This window comes from Girardinichthys multiradiatus, chromosome 8 (assembly GCF_021462225.1).
Source record: "Girardinichthys multiradiatus isolate DD_20200921_A chromosome 8, DD_fGirMul_XY1, whole genome shotgun sequence".
NCBI classification, from domain to species: domain Eukaryota; kingdom Metazoa; phylum Chordata; class Actinopteri; order Cyprinodontiformes; family Goodeidae; genus Girardinichthys; species Girardinichthys multiradiatus.
In genome coordinates this window covers 32,344,743-32,361,173 of record NC_061801.1, presented here as the reverse complement: position 1 = coordinate 32,361,173, position 16,431 = coordinate 32,344,743, and positions in this window count along the sequence as shown.

Genomic DNA, 16,431 nt, shown 5'->3' with positions numbered 1-16,431 from the left:
AAAGAGCACTGACAACAAACACACATATGGATCATAATGTATGGATTAGTACTGCAGGAAATTACACAATACAAATTGAGGTCAATGTGTGTTCTTTTAATTTCCATCCTCCTCTCAACCAGTATTATATTTTATAGGTATAACAGAATTTCCTTAAGAACTGTATTTTAAATTGCACACTTATGAGTTCTGAGTTGTGGGACCTAATAGTAGTTGGAAGGCCCCCAATCAAATTCTGCTCAGGGCCCTATGCAGCATTTACCCGGCTCTATCTGAGTTACAAATTAATTACCAGTAAACTGATGCTAAAAGAAACTGCTGGCACCAGACACAACCAGAAGCAAAGAGTGGCATAAGGAAATGTGGCTTTTAAATACAGACACAGTGTGGACTAAAACAATATTCCAACCACAGAAGCAGCAGAGAGGGGGAAATAAAAGCTGATGCAGCAGACAGACAGGTATAGGCTACAGTCTGGGGGATCAGAATAATGTCGGTCAGACCAGCTGATACCCACATTCAACGCTGAGAAGGCTTTTGGAAACTTGACTCTCCCTGTATGTGCAGGTTGGTCCCAAGGGATGCACGGCAGCAGGAAGCGCACTGTAGCCTATGGGGTATCATCTGTTGTAATTGAAGGTAAGAGGAGCTCAGAAGGAGTGCACATTGCTATAAATTGCACCTTAAACTCCTCAAACTTTAAGAAACATTTGTGTTATTTTTTTAAATTAGGTTTTTTAAGGAGCCAAGACGTATAGAGCTACACGAAACTCGCAAGTGATGCTCAGTTCAATAGGAATACTGTAGAATTGTACCATAACCATGAGGTACATCTTTATAAAGGATGAATGTACTGTTTAACTCTTCATAGGGCAAGGGTTGTCTTGATAAATCTTTAAAGTTCTTAGACTTTTTCCCATGCAGCACAACTACTCCAACAGACATGTTTAATGTCTGGGACAGACACAGAACAACTCTATACATTATGAGTTGGGATAAGACTTATCATTATACAAAACTAATATCTCAAAGATTTTTAATCTGATTAAATATAAATAACTTTTTTCAAGAAAATGTTATCATTAGCATTTTGCTTTTAGAATTAAGAAAGAAACGAGCAATCATGGACATAAAGGTTGCAATAATGAACAATCTCTCTCGAGTCTTTCTTCGCAAAGCTGCGGTTTAAAATTTGTTTTATAAACTCAAGACATTTTCACAAAAGTTAAAAATCAAAAATAAATTTACAGTTTTCGAAATCCAACTTTTTAATATTTTTAATAAAAAAAAAAAGTATTTGTCTTTTTATATTTTAATAATTTTAAATCATAAATCCCTGCCTTAGCAGTCAGGGTCCAGGTTTTTGAAATTATCTGTAATTCTCTCCTGATATATTTCCTTTTTAACACAAGAGCATCTTGATTAACATTGGCGGGTCGCTTTCTTTGCGCGCATGCCCCTGATGCACGAGCGACACACCGAGGAAAGCACGAGACCCCATCTGCTCCTTATTAAACCAATTTAGGTTGTCACGGCGCGCGCTTTTGTCTCGCGGACACCAAGGTGGGACGGGGCGGAGGAGGGTGTCCGCGCACAATAAACATAAAATGGGTAGCAGGATTTTTTTTTAATGTACATTTTCGGAAAAGTGAAAAAGTAAAGATAAAGTAAAGGATTCCGACAGCTTTATTCTTGTTTTATTTGATAAATGAAGAGATCGTTTATGATCTCTTAGTTAACATATAAGGCAAAAAACAACAACAAAATAAAACAATGGAGGCGACTTTGGGAAAACATAATGAAACAACTTTCTGTGTCCCGGGATGAAGCTTGCCTGACGTTTTATCAAAAGCAGAGCATGACTAAACCACGTAATGCAGGAAAAAGCCTTATTGGAATACAATAGCGCTATTAGACCCGTTGGAATACATTTCACTTTTTTCGTAATGCATTAGCCGCTCGCCCTAGTGAGGAATTAATCATGCGTTTAAAAAAAGAATTGCTTGTGTGACCTCTGCGGGTCAGAACTGGAGACTGGAAAGAGAAGAGAGAGAGAGTCCAAAAAACATAATAAATTAAGAGCTACAAGACTAAGTGAGCCTGAGACATTTAACATCAAATCTGTCAATAAATGACGTATGCCCCCGGGCCAGTGATTTCCATATTAAAACGCTTCACCTCATTTTGTCAAAACGTTCTGAATCGAGTCTGCATTACAGCACAGCACTGATTTTATTTTCAACATATAATTATTCGTTTATGTATTGCTTTCTAACCGATTAAAAAAAAATAAGAATATAACCACAAATCTTAATCCAGACTGTTCGGTCTTTATTATGAAAGAAATCGTAATGTATTAGTCAAACAGCTTCCACTTGGTTCTGTAACAACACAGCAGCTCTTATATTAATTTGTTGTGGATTTAAAGGCAGATGTAGGCTACAATATGGTGCGCAATTGCCCTTCATTCCGCGGTTTTAATCCTTACTTAATGCTGCATGCCTTTTAAGTGTTCATCTACAGCAAAAATGTAACTCGCATCTTATGCAAATTAGAAGACAGTAATTATTCTGATTGTTAAATTGTTTTTTATTCAAAATATTTTAAGGGTGTTCCTTTCTTGCACTTGAGGTTTTCAGCGGGTGTGTGTGCGCTCGTCTGTGCGCGCCTCCCACTGTGCCAACACATGCAGGTGCGGGTCATTACTCTCCCCTGCTTCATGGAAGCATCACTACATTATCACAATAAAAGAATGCAGACACATTATTGGTCTATTTACAGAATTAGTCTTGCCATGTCACAGCCTATTAAGCTGCATTATTATGCACTGTGTAGCAATGTCCCGTCCTGGAAAAAAGGGCCGTAGACCTACAGTGGGCTATACCCTCTCCGTATGTTTTTTTTAGGATAAAATCGGTTCCTTTTATTTCAGATTTTTTTTCGGCACCTAAAATCAATATATCAAATTCAATGTTTGCACAGCCATCTATTATGATTAAATCTGCATTTGTCTCTTTCTTAGCCTGGCGAGCGACACATGCATGGCCTCAGTTTGTTAAATGCGTGTTTGCCTGAGGCTCTTGTACCAATTAGCTCAGCAGACCATCCAACAAAGGTTCCCATAATTCACTGAGGATCTGGAACATCACCCACTGAAGTATTTAGAAATTCGCAAAATGCAGCTGATGCTATCTAGGTAGTTGTTTTTTTTAAAATCAGAAATCGATGCCTTGAATAGTGAATTATGCGCAATATTGAGCAGCGCTTAAATATTAATTGATATTACATAATCACTTATACATTGTATAAATTCATTACACAAAGGAATAAATTTCTAGCACTCATTTCTGTTAAAAATGTTGTATTGTTATGGGTTACACAATTGTAGAAAACACTTTTTGACAGTTATCCAGACTCAGTCGATGTCCCTCTCCAAAAGGAGGGTTTACAACAAAATGTCATTGTTAAAGAAGCTGACTTACAGAATGCTATATCCGAGCCTATTAATGAAAAGTTACGTGGAAGGACAATGTGTGGCAGAAACAGACAGAAACTGTGAGCTGTCAGCAACTTTCTAATGCATTAAGATGCATGGTTACTTGACAGTTGTGCAGCAGTCAAGGACATGCCACAAAAGGTCATTATTGAAGTACCTGGCTTTTCACAGAATGCTGTTTAATAGAATAACAACAGAAAGCTGAGTGGAAGGAAAAAGTGTGATAGAACAATATGCACAAACAATGTTGATGGCAGCATTGAAATCATTGTGAAAGTCCATTTGGGAGAAATACTGAAATAAATTCTGAAATAAGATATAACCAGGGGCATGTGCCTCAGTAAGATGGATCTAGTTATATGGTGAGGTGGTACAGTTGGTAGCACTGTTGCCTTGCAGCAAGAAGGTCCTGGGTTCAACTCCTGGCTGGGCGTCTTTCTGCATGGACTTGGCATGTTCTCCCCGTGCATGCTTGGGTACTCTGGCTTCCTCACACAGCCTAAAAAAAAAACATGACTGTTAGGTTGATTGTTTCTCTAAATTGCCCTTAGGTGCAAATGAGTGTGTGCATGGACTGGCAATCTGTCCATGGTGTACCTGCCTCCTGCCCATATACTGCTGGCAATAGTCACCAGCTTCCCTGTGACCCACTATAGAAGAAGTGGTAGAAAATGACTGACTGAAGATCAGTTGCATAGAAGGGTGTAATAACTCCAAATATTTCTTTTGCTGCTGTTGTAGACTTCACAGAATTGTACCTAGAGTGAGTGTTTTGTGTCCTTAACTTGACATTAAATTTGTCTTTAAGCTAGACATGTTCTACCACAACCTACTTCAATGATTAAACCTTATTTAATCTTGAATTCTTAGACTAGTTACAAAATACAAAGAAAACCTTAAACTGGCATCAATTAGGATTGCTTTGAGTTTGCAATTCATGGTTAACCCCCGTAAAGATTAAAAGCACTCCAAAGTTTGAAATACTCTAAATCAACCACAGACTCTCACGCAGAGTGCAGACTCTTGTCTGCACTAAAGTATCCATTTTGTACTGTGGAAAAAAGCTGTCCTTTATTTTAATTAATTGACAAAGCATTGACCTCACCCTTATTCAGACACATCTTCCTCTGAGACAGAAGCTGGTGATCCCCTTAGTCTCTGCAAATAAAAATGGAGCAGTCTTGTAAATTACAGCACAGTGTGCTGAATTATTCTCTAAAATTAAGAATGTCTATCTTTCTGATATGTAGTGAACGAATCTCTTTATGAATAAGACCAGAGAAGTCAAGAGCAAATACTTTGTTGTACTCTTTAATTTCAATAACGTCCCTGCTGTTATATCGGCCTAAAGTGTGCTATGGTAGATATTGCTGAAATAATCTTATAATCATAAAACTTATTTTGCAATTAGATATTTAAAGCTTTTTTTTTAAATTTAAAAATTTTTTTTTTTATAAAGGACTCAGTAAGGACAAAAGAAACCAGCAATTGAGATATAATTTTATTTACTAAACGATTGGGGCCTTTAATTAAAGGCTTGCTTGACTTTTAATAATCCCTGCACACAAGCAAACTTGTGGAAGTTATTTTAAGTGGAATGCGTAATGAGACGTTAACAGTGAACACTGAGCTGAAGCCAATTAGCTGTGCATTGCAGACAGACTGCTGGGCGCTACACTGTGCTTTTAAAGCAAGCAAAGCACAGAGGCTGCAAGGTCACATGTGACAGTGGAAGCGGGTGTGTGAGGAAATGTCTGTTGTCCTGGCCATGTTTGAGCCATCAAAACCGATAAAACAAACATCATGAAGACAGATTGTTAAGCTTTTAAGATGAATTGAACAACATTGGAAAGCCATTACAGTTTGTTTGTGTGGCCAAAATGCCATTATTATTATTATTATTGAATCATGACAGATTGTTTCTCCTTTGCCCTGTTACCAATCTGTCATAGAAAATCAAGTTAAACCTTAAGAAAAAATTTAATTCAACATTCACATTTGAACATTTAATTTTATATTCCAAACACACAAAACATCTGTGGCTTTGGTTGGGATTTTGTGTGACCGACACAAAGTGGCACATGGTAATTGTGAAGCAGAATGAAACTGATACATTGTTCTCTAAAAATCTAAAAAGAGTGCCATGCATTTGTATGCAGCCCCCCTAAGTCAATGCTTTGTACAGACCCCTTACACTGCAAAAACAGCTACAGTACAAGTTATATGGAGTATTTCTCTACCAGCTGTGCACATCTAGAGATTGAAATTTCTGCCCATTTGTTATTGCAAAATAGCTCATGCTCAGTCATATTGGATGGTGAGCATCTGTGAGCAGTAATGTAAAAGTTTTGCCACACATCCTGATTGGACAGGTGCAGATTTTGACTTTCAACAATGGCTTTTTTTTTTTGCGCCTATTCGTCATTGGAGACTGGATTCAATGGAATGCTTTTGTCATCTATTCTGTTCCCTCATATTAATGCTGCCACCACATGTCTCACATGACCAGAGCACCTCCTTTCAAGTGTCCCCTAAATAGCATGTAGAAAACTACAAAAAGGGATTTTTTTTTCATAATGACTATGGATTTATTTGAAGCAGTCAGGTAACGCAACTTCAAACTGGAATACATATAAAGTGAAGGAAGCTACAAACTGATCATAAGCTACACAGCAAATTACAAAGACTAAACAGTGTCAAATAACACTTATATTATGGTTTCAAACTACAGCTATGATTGGTATGGTATAGAAAGGGAAGAAAATACTGACAGAATTCAGGGTAAACCCCACAGTTTTAGACCTCTCATCGAAGAGACTCATTCAGCTCTCTGCAGGGCATCAAAGTGGCACATCTCGGCAGGGAGAAGATAACTAACAGAGATGATCTTGCAGTATCATGGCTTAATTTTCTTTACTGGGGAATTTTCAGCACTAATGTAACTTAAATAGGCTATTGTGGGGCAAACATCATGTGTTTTTATGGGACATAAAATCATGGAAACTCACCAAAAAAGAAAATTGGCACTTAGGCATGCACAATGTGTTAAAATGGATTCTGAATAAATTACCACAATACTACATGAAAAAGACCTGCACCAAATCCCTTCTATTCCCTTTGTGTGTGTCAACATGTCTTCTTGTTCTTGTGTAACTTTAATTTATGTAACGATAAAAACAAACCCAGATATGAAAGCTATTGATAAAAATGTCTTTCCTTTTTTTTTTTTTTGCAACTTGCTAACAGCCTAATTTCTTCAAAATTGCGGTTAAAGCAGTTAAGAGCATTACTTAAGGGCACAACCACAGGATATATTTGAGCTGCTGCTGGGATTAAACCTTCAACTTGCTGATTACAACTTACCAGAAAACAAGAGCAGGTTAATAAGAGGCCTTACATCTATACTAATGAAGCATTATAGATGAGATGGGACAACACCTGAGGGTAGGAGAACTATCTATTGGCTGAGAAGACTATAACTTTTTTTAACCTGGAATGACCTACATGAGCCCCAATATGAGTGAGTGACTATATAAAGGCTAATTTAATATGCAACACACCAGTTCAAGAATGCATGGGTATAGGTTGTTGATGATGCATCAGGCCATGGAAACCTAGGTGCTTAAGTAGAGGTCAACTGTTCTTCCTTGGTTACTTAAAGAATTGTAGATGTCGTTCAGAGGAAAACATCTAGCTCGAACTTAGTTTGGAGAGGCTGAGTGTCTGCAAACATCAATTTTCAAATTTTGTCTATAGTCTCAAATGCATTGAGGTTTGAACTTTAACTGGAGAACTCTAGACAAACTCTATGTTTTCATTTAAGTCATTTCATTGCAGTTCTGGCTGTATGTTTAGGGTGATTGTCCTGCCGGAAGGTGAACCTCCATCCCACCCTCGGGTTTGTACAGCTTCTAATATTTTTTGTTTTGTATTTTGCTAGGATAGTGTTGTATTTAGCTCCATCCATCTTCTTATGAACTCTGACCAACTTCCAAGTCACTTCTGAAAAAAAGGAACCCCACTGTGGGATGCTGCCACCACTATGTTTAATGATAGGGACAATGTCCTTCAGAATTATGTTTTTCATCACACATAGCATTTGCATGTATTTCTTTCAACTTTGGTATCATCTGACCAGAGCACAATCTCTCACATATTTGCTGTGTCCTCTACATGCTTGTGGCAAACTGAACACATGACTTGTGGCTTTTTTTAAATATGGACTTTCTTTTGCCACTCTTCCATAAAGGCTACATTTGTGGAATGCCCTTTAAATAGTTGTGCTGTCAATAGATTGCCCCACCTGAGCTATGAATCTTTATAACTCATCCATGCTCTCCTTGTCCAGCCTGTCACTTTCAGTGAATGGGTATGTTTCTGCCATACTCTTTTCATTTTCAGAAAATGTTTTTTGGTCAGTGATATCTGGGATATTGGGTTATAACCTAACCATGCTTTAGAATTCTCCAAAACTTTATCCCTGTTCTTTCTGATGTGTTCCTTGCTCTTCATTATACTGTTTTTTCACTAATGTTCTCTAAGAAACCTATGAGTCCTTCACAGTTTTTTTTTTTTTTTACATTACATTACATTTAGGTTAAGTATTTACTAAGATAAGCTAACTTCTGAAGGCAGTTGGTGTTAGAAGTTTATTTAGGGCATATCAGAGTAAAAAGGAGCTAAACAAAAAATGCACAACACACTTTTTATGTTTTCTCTTGTGCAGATCTTAAAATCCATACGTGTTTCTCCTTCCACTTCATAATTATGTGTAACTCTGTGTTCACCACTTATACAATCTCGAAATAATACATTGAAGTTTGTGGTGGTAATGTAACCACATCTACAATGTATCCTGTATATTCAACTGGGTGGTTTTGAATCTTTATTTTGTTCTGCCTGCTTCCTTTGTTTCACACTCATGAAGCATCCAACATAAAGTAAATAGGCATATTATCAAGGTGTCTAACTACTGGCTGTGTGGTACACTGCTCAAAAAAATAAAGGCAACACTTAAACAACACAATATAACTCCAGGTAAATCAAACTTCTGTGAAATCAAACTGTCCACTTAGCAAGCAACACTGATTGACAATCAATTTCACCGCTGTTGTGCAAATGGAATAGACAACAGGGGGAAATCTTTGGCGATTAGCAAGACACACTCAATAAAGGAGTGGTTCTGCAGGAGGGGACCACAGACCACTTCTCAGTTCCTATGCTTTCTGGCGGATGTTTTGGTCACTTTTGAATGTTGGTGGTGCTTTCACACTCGTGGTAACATGAGACGGACTCTACAACCCACACAAGTGGCTCAGGTAGTGCACCTCATCCAGGATGGCACATCAATGTGAGCTGTGGCAAGAAGGTTTGCAGTGTCTGTCAGCGTAGTGTCCAGAGCCTGGAGGCGCTACCAGGAGACAGGCCAGTACACCAGAAGACGTGGAGGAGGCCGTAGGAGGACAACAACCCAGCAGCAGGACCTCTACCTCTGCCTTTGTGCAAGGAGGAACAGGAGGAACACTGCCAGAGCCCTGCAAAATGACCTCTTGCAGGCCACAAATGTGCATGTGTCTGCACAAACGGTTAGAAACCGACTCCATGAGGATGGTATGAGGGCCCGACGTCCACAATTGGGGGTTGTGCTCACAGCCCAACACCGTGCAGGATGCTTGACGTTTGCCAGAGAACACCAGGATTGGCAAATTCGCCAATGGCGCCCTGTGGTCTTCACCGGTGAAAGCAGGTTCACACTGAGCACATGTGACAGACGTGACAGAGTCTGGAGACACCGGCAAGAGTGATCTGCTGCCTGCAACATCTTTCAGCATGACCGGTTTGGCAGTGGGTCAGTAATGGTGTGGGGTGGCATTCCTTTGGAGGGTCGCACCGCCCTCCATGTGCTCGCCAGAGGTAGCCTGAGTGCCATTAAGTACTGAGATGAGATCCTCAGACCCCTTGTGAGACCATATGCTGGTGCGGTTGGCCCTGGGTTCCTCCTAATGCAGGACAATGCTAGACCTCATGTGGCTGGAGTGTGTCAGCAGTTCCTGGAAGATGAAGACATTGAAGCTATGGACTGGCCCGCCTATTCCCCAGACCTGAATCCGATTGAGCACATCTGGGACATCATGTCTCGCTCCATCCACCAATGTCATGTTGCATCACAGACTGTCCAGGAGTTGGCGGATGTTTAAGTCCAGGTCTGGGAGGAGATCCCTCAGGAGACCATCCACCGTCTCATCAGGAGCATGCCCAGGCGTTGTAGGGAGGTCATACAGGCACATGGAGGTCACACACAATACTGAGCCTCATTTTGACTTGTTTTAAGGACATTACATCAAAGTTGGATCAACCTGTAGTGTGTTTTTCCACTTTAATTTTGTGTGTGACTCCGAATCCAGGCCTCCATTGGTTAATAAATTTGATTTCCATTGATGATTTTTCTGTGATTTTGTTGTTAGCACATTCAACTTTGTACAGAAAAAGTATTAAATGAGAATATTTCATTCATTCAGATCTAGGATGTGTTATTTGAGTCTTCCCTTTATTTTTTTGAGCAGTGTATATTATGTGCATTGTACTGATGCATTTGTGTGTTTCATGATGTCTCTGACTTGTCTGTCCATCTACCCGAGTAAACAAGAGCTACGTTAATGCGGATGTTAAGGGCTCTATTAGTGCTCCTGACAGGAAGCGGAACAACCCAGGCTTTTTCTATTTGTCCATTATTAATGAGGACTGGAGGTTAAACTACCGCTTAATCACCATGCAGTATAGAAAGTGATGCAGATACAGGGATGGGAGCTGGTCAATAAAATGAGTGGGTGGAAAGAGGCAATTTTTTTCTTCAGAAATTAACCAAAGAAAGAAATGAATAAATGAGAAGAGTATAAAAAGAAATTTTAATTTTTTTTTTTCACAAGCTAAATCAACAAGTGTTTGTTTACTAATGAAGATGTGTCCAAAAAAATTGCCTTTTTTTTAAAAAGATTGAACAACTACAATTTTTTTTATTCCGCTTCAAAGTTAAGCACTATTTTGTTGGTCAATTATATAAAGTCCAAATAAATTACAGTGAGATTTGTAGTTATAACATGACAAAATGGCTATAAGTCCTACAAGTCTTAATACTTTCATAAGGCAATGTAAGTCTAACAACTCATTCTTTGTTCTTGAACAGTCCAAAAAGTAAACAAACTATGTTGACAGCAACTAAAATATTTCATTTGCTGCTTTATAGTGTTTTGATAGATAGTGTGTGTGGTGATCAGTAAAGACTTTACCATCCTGCATTGGCATATATGTTTTTAAAAGGTCACCGTTTTTGGTCTTAGTACATGTTTGTCCCACTGCGCCCCTTTTCTGCTCACAGAATATTACCTTACCTTGGCATTTTCCCTTCAGAAAGGCTTTTATTGGGTGATCCAGGCATGATCAGGCATGTAAACCCCTTAAATATGGAGTACAGGGAGGGAATATCATGTAGACAGTCACACATAAACAGTCACCAATGGCCTCTGTCAGATTAAACTGAACATACAGTATGTGGTCTTGTTCTATTTATTTCAGTTTTTTGTACAGTTTTGCAATATTGTACTGTATTATTATGCTAGAAAATCTAAGGAACTATATTTAATCTTCTCTGCAGGTGACGTATTAAAAATGGCAAGGAACATAGGCAGACATTAACATTACACTGGAACTATCTTCTAAAGTAAGCTATTATGTTTATGTGTTTTAAAGGAAAATCACTTGTCTATTATTGTTTTAATAATAGACAAGTTTATTTAAATTTTCTGACTTTAGGAATACTTTTAGTTAAATTTTTTTATTTTCTATTCTTTCCACCTTTTTATTTGGACTATTTTATGTATGATTTTAGCTTTTTAGCCAGGTTTGCTTTTGCAGTACCCTTCATTTTTGAATCTTATTTTCATTTATTCATTAAATTATTTATTCTTTAATTTAAATTTGCGTATGTACTGTTTCCTTGTAGATACAGGGTAGAAAATTGATAGCATTTACTCCTCAACAGCTGCTTATGTCTGTATGACAGATTCTGTTTCTTGATGCAAATTAACCTCTTTTGACATGTTTTTAATAGTTTTGTTAAAACTGTTTGTTAGTCTTTAGCGGCCTGGATTCGGTTTTTAATCATGTAAAACACAATAAATGCTAAACAAATAAAGTGTAATTGATTGACTAATTTAGTGTCTTGGACTGTTTTGACTTGTATAACTACTGTAAATGTGGAAGATTTCAACCAAAATGTTTTTGAAGGCCAAACGATGTTCTCCTCCATTTGATGCAACAGGTAATTTAACAGAAGAAGAAAAACACGATGTGTGGTTGTGGCTAAAATATTTTAACAAATAATATCTGGCACAATTCAGAACATGCTGGCATGAAAACCTGGCGTGCATCATTCTCTAGCAATTAATGTTCAAACACACAACCACCCACACGCAAAAGCTCACTTTTATTTTCAATTATTTCACTTTTAATTATTTGATATAAGTGTGGTTCTGCTTAAGGGCTTACCATTTTGCATAGAGGCTGGCTTTTAAAGAGGGGCCACTGGGCAAAACAATGGAATTAAACGGTAATAATTATTGTTCCAGAAAATAATTATTGTTCAGCCGCCTATCAGCTCTGTTGTTTAAATAACGACAAATAATAGCAGCATTTTTTTCCCCTTAGTAATAACATGTGTGTGAGCGCACACGTGTGTGTGTCCACACATAGAGGCTAAAGCTGAATCCCTTATGCAGAGCAGTGATAGGTGAGAAAAGTCAAGCATACACACACACACACACCATACACACACACACACACACACGCACGCACGCAGTGAGCAGATGGAGATTAAAACACATTTGGTGGGCTAGAAAAAAAAAACAACATACTGGATGTTATTTCCTCGAACATGTAAAGAGTTTACAAATTAAATGGCAAATACCTTAAGATTTTTTGTTGTTATGGCCTTATTGCGCACACTAGGAAAAAATAAATCAAGTAAGTTAAAAACATGAGAATTTTTGTTTATCCCTTATTTAATATTATGTATGTTGTTGAACAATTCTCAAATTTTTTTTTTGTTGTATTTTTCTTGCATCAAAATATCATTTTTCTTTGACTTAACAACAATCTGTCTTCCAAACAAGCTTAGAGACCTAACATGTGGATGGATTTCACATCTGTATTGTTTATGTTCTGGTGATCCCCCAACATTTAAAGCCAGCATCAAAACAGCTTTTATCACCGTTATTGTTTTTCATATTTTTTGCCTGATCTCTCACTGATCCACTGCTCTATAAATACCCTTCTACACTTCAACACCAGAGTGTGAATGGAGGGATTAATAGAAGGACACAGGGAGTGTGACAGGGATCTGATGGCACTAATGATGACAGACGTGTGAGCCTTTGTTGTTTGTGGTGATACAATCTAAACAAGCATATGCACAAGTGGACACATCCACAACCAATGATTGCTGTCAAACGTACACACACAAACATCCCATGCAGCAAGATGTTTTTCATGTTTTTTCTGACGGATTATTTATCTTTTGACATTAATATAATCTTTAGGATTTTAAACAGATGTTTAAAACGAATGAAATCAGGAAAACATCCATTCTAGAAATCATCTGGTGGGTCATTTTTACAGAGCACTTTAAAGCAAAACAATTTCTGTACATTCTTCTTGTAGTTACGACTGATCATGAAGAAACATAAAAACAGTTTAAGATAAGAAATACATGGAGTGGAAAATAAATATTGGAACCTTTAAATAAAGCTCATGATACATATTATAATTTAACTTAATTTTTACATGTTAAATTCTAAGGAATTATTCTTTACATTTCTAATGTTTTTAAAGTTGATCAGTCTTTATAATTTTATGTAATCAATTTATTTTTGTGTATAAGTCACTGTTCATTGTAACCAGTAAACAGTATTTGTATGACAGCTGTTGGACAGACGAGGGCCAACTAGATCTGCAAATCCAGGCAGGAAGCGTAGATTTAATTTTTTATACATAAAAGTAGTGTGGAAGAAAGGAAGGAAGGAAGGAAGGAAGGAAGGAAGGGAGGAAGGAAGGAAGGAAGGAAGGAAGGGAGGGAGGGAGGAAGGAAGGAAGGAAGGAAGGGAGGGAGGGAGGAAGGAAGGAAGGAAGGAAGGAAGGGAGGGAGGGAGGAAGGAAGGAAGGAAGGAAGGAAGGAAGGAAGGAAAGGAAGGGAAGGAAGGAAGGAATTTTCATATTTCCATTGTTTTGTATCAGTTTTGTGTCACCATGTCTGTTGTAAATATTATTATGCTTATGTTGTTTAATATTTAATTAAATAACCTTTTGGTCTATTAAGTGTTGCCCTGTGAATACTAGCCCAATATGGCGATGGTATTAGGACAATAGAGAAAATGGTTAATCGAGCTGTGACATTACTAAACAGCAAAACTCTGCACACACATGGAATAAATTCACACACTTTCTTGAAATACAAACATTTATTTAAAACCATAATTCAATTCCAAGTTACACGTATTTCAATAAACAAACTCTTTACTATACTAGAGCAATCCAACTAAAACTACCGAGCAAAATGAAGGAATAAAGAAACCAATGAACTGTATGCAAATCAAGGAACAAGGGAGTCAATAAAAATGGTTAAAAACCATGACCAATAGAGTGATGCAATAGTAAGGTTTATCTTGAGGAACCTGGAAATTAGGTTAGATTAGTCATAGACCTAACCTAGAACAATAATTGGTATACCTCCAACCAACCATTCAAGATCAGATGAGCAGATTTAACATTATTTTAATAAAATAATATTTTAAAGAATGATTTGATTAATAAAAACAACCTTCTGGATAACTAATTCCTAATGTTGTTTAATTAGCTGAGGAGCTGATCATTCTTAACTTTGTTGCACTCAATTGTGGGTATTCAACCATCAGATCGTAGTCATTTTGGGTCCATGGATTCTTTGAATTAAGCCCTATGCGCCCCAGCTAGTTTAAAAACATTTAGTTGACTCGTGTTGCCTCATCCTGTCTGGCACTCTGGTTGAGAGTCATGTAGAAGAGACCGCCATGTTGGAACAAGGTTTTTTTTGTTTCAGCTATGGCTCATCCTCTTCTTGGGCTGCTAGAAGTAGGTTACTATGATTTAAAGGTGCAGAGAGGTTCATATTCACCTTTGTTGTACAGTTCTGTCCACGTCTTTAATCCATGGCTGGGAGCCCAAAATGTCTAACCATTGTTAGGGCTAGCTAGGACTGTATGAGGTTTTTCGGGGGTTCGCTGGAGCACCTCATCCACTCAGGCACTCCAATTAGAGGTAGTAGAACATCTTATGGTGTCCTGCTGTTTGCAGAAGGTAAATGTTGACTGCAGTGTTTATTACTAGATTCTGTCAAAATGTTTTACATTGTAGCTTGTGATTAGCACATACACTCAGTTTTGGACTGTATTTCATTTATTGTGTTTACAGTTTTCACAGTGACACGTAAACTAAAATGTCCAACAGTAACTGGTCAACCTCACAATGTCCTCTGATCATTTGTGTTGCTTTAATTCTGTAATTCTGTGTTAAGTTAGAGCTGTAACACTATGCACAAAACCACCACGCAACCAGTGTATAGTTGCAGGCTTTCTTCAGTTTTTCTAATCATGAGAAAATGGCATTGTGTCTATACAGTGTAACCCCTCTGTCCAAGGCAAATCTTTCAGAGAAAGATTTGAACTAGTGAACTAGGTTTAGGCATAAATCCAGTGATTACCAACCAAAGTTTAGGAAACCTAAGAGAAAATAATGTTTTTTAAATATGCATTTTAAAAGTTTTTTCTGGTTCACAGGTACATTTCTTTTTATATCTGGAGGTTTCTTTATTTGTTTCCAATACAGCTGTGATTGATGGGAGCAGATGTGTGAAAAAATATATAACCATCAAAATGGTTATATGCCTTAAATTATAACTGCTTAATAATCACCTACAAATATGATGTTTTTTTTTTAGTTTGACTGAGCTGTGGAGGTGCAGAGACACTGAATATGTCACAGTGTCAATGTTTATATGGTTTTTGCCACACAAACAAACAAATGCCACACTCTCAAACAGAAGGGGAGCATATATGAGACTGAAACACTATCATAAGCTGATCCTCGACGCTGAGTGACTGATCTCTAAATGAAGGCTACATATTCAAATCTCTCTTTCTGTCTCTAACACTTATGTCCAAGTGTGACCTGCTGGTAAACCTCTAAGCTGTATTTGAAGAACAGAGCTTACAAAATATAGAGAAAGTAGATCTTTAAATGCCATGTCTGCTGGCCTTCTCATCCATTTAGCTGACCTTTGCTGACAGATTTCAAGCTGCAAATGGAACCAACAACGAGTGACTTTAAATACTTCTTTATTTTATGTTATAGTGTTATACAAAGTGGTGTGCGTGGGTGTAAGCACTTTGATTCTAAAGCAGCTTAAAGAGAAGATGTTGGTATAATCCTGAAACTATAGAAACAGTTCAGAAATGTATAATAACATATCTAGAAGTCCCTTTTAAGAATAGAGTAAAAATAAAAAATCTATCAAACCAGCCCGATACGTGCAAAATGTTAAGACATTTTTGTTAGTACATCAAAAATCTCTTCTATATAGTATTCCATCTGTATACATTAAAATCTAATGTGCAAATCCAACAATAAACCTTTCAATATACATCAGAGAGAAAGGGCAGGAACACAAGAAATCAGACATCTTAATTTGCACTTAGAGAAGTTGCAGAGAAAGTACTAACCACAAAGGAAATGGAAATATCTAAACATGTATTCTAAACAGAAGTCATTTGTCTCCATTGATGATCCATTGTTAATAATGAAATTACAGATAAAATTATTAAAATTTTATTGCTGTGGCACTGTTTTGG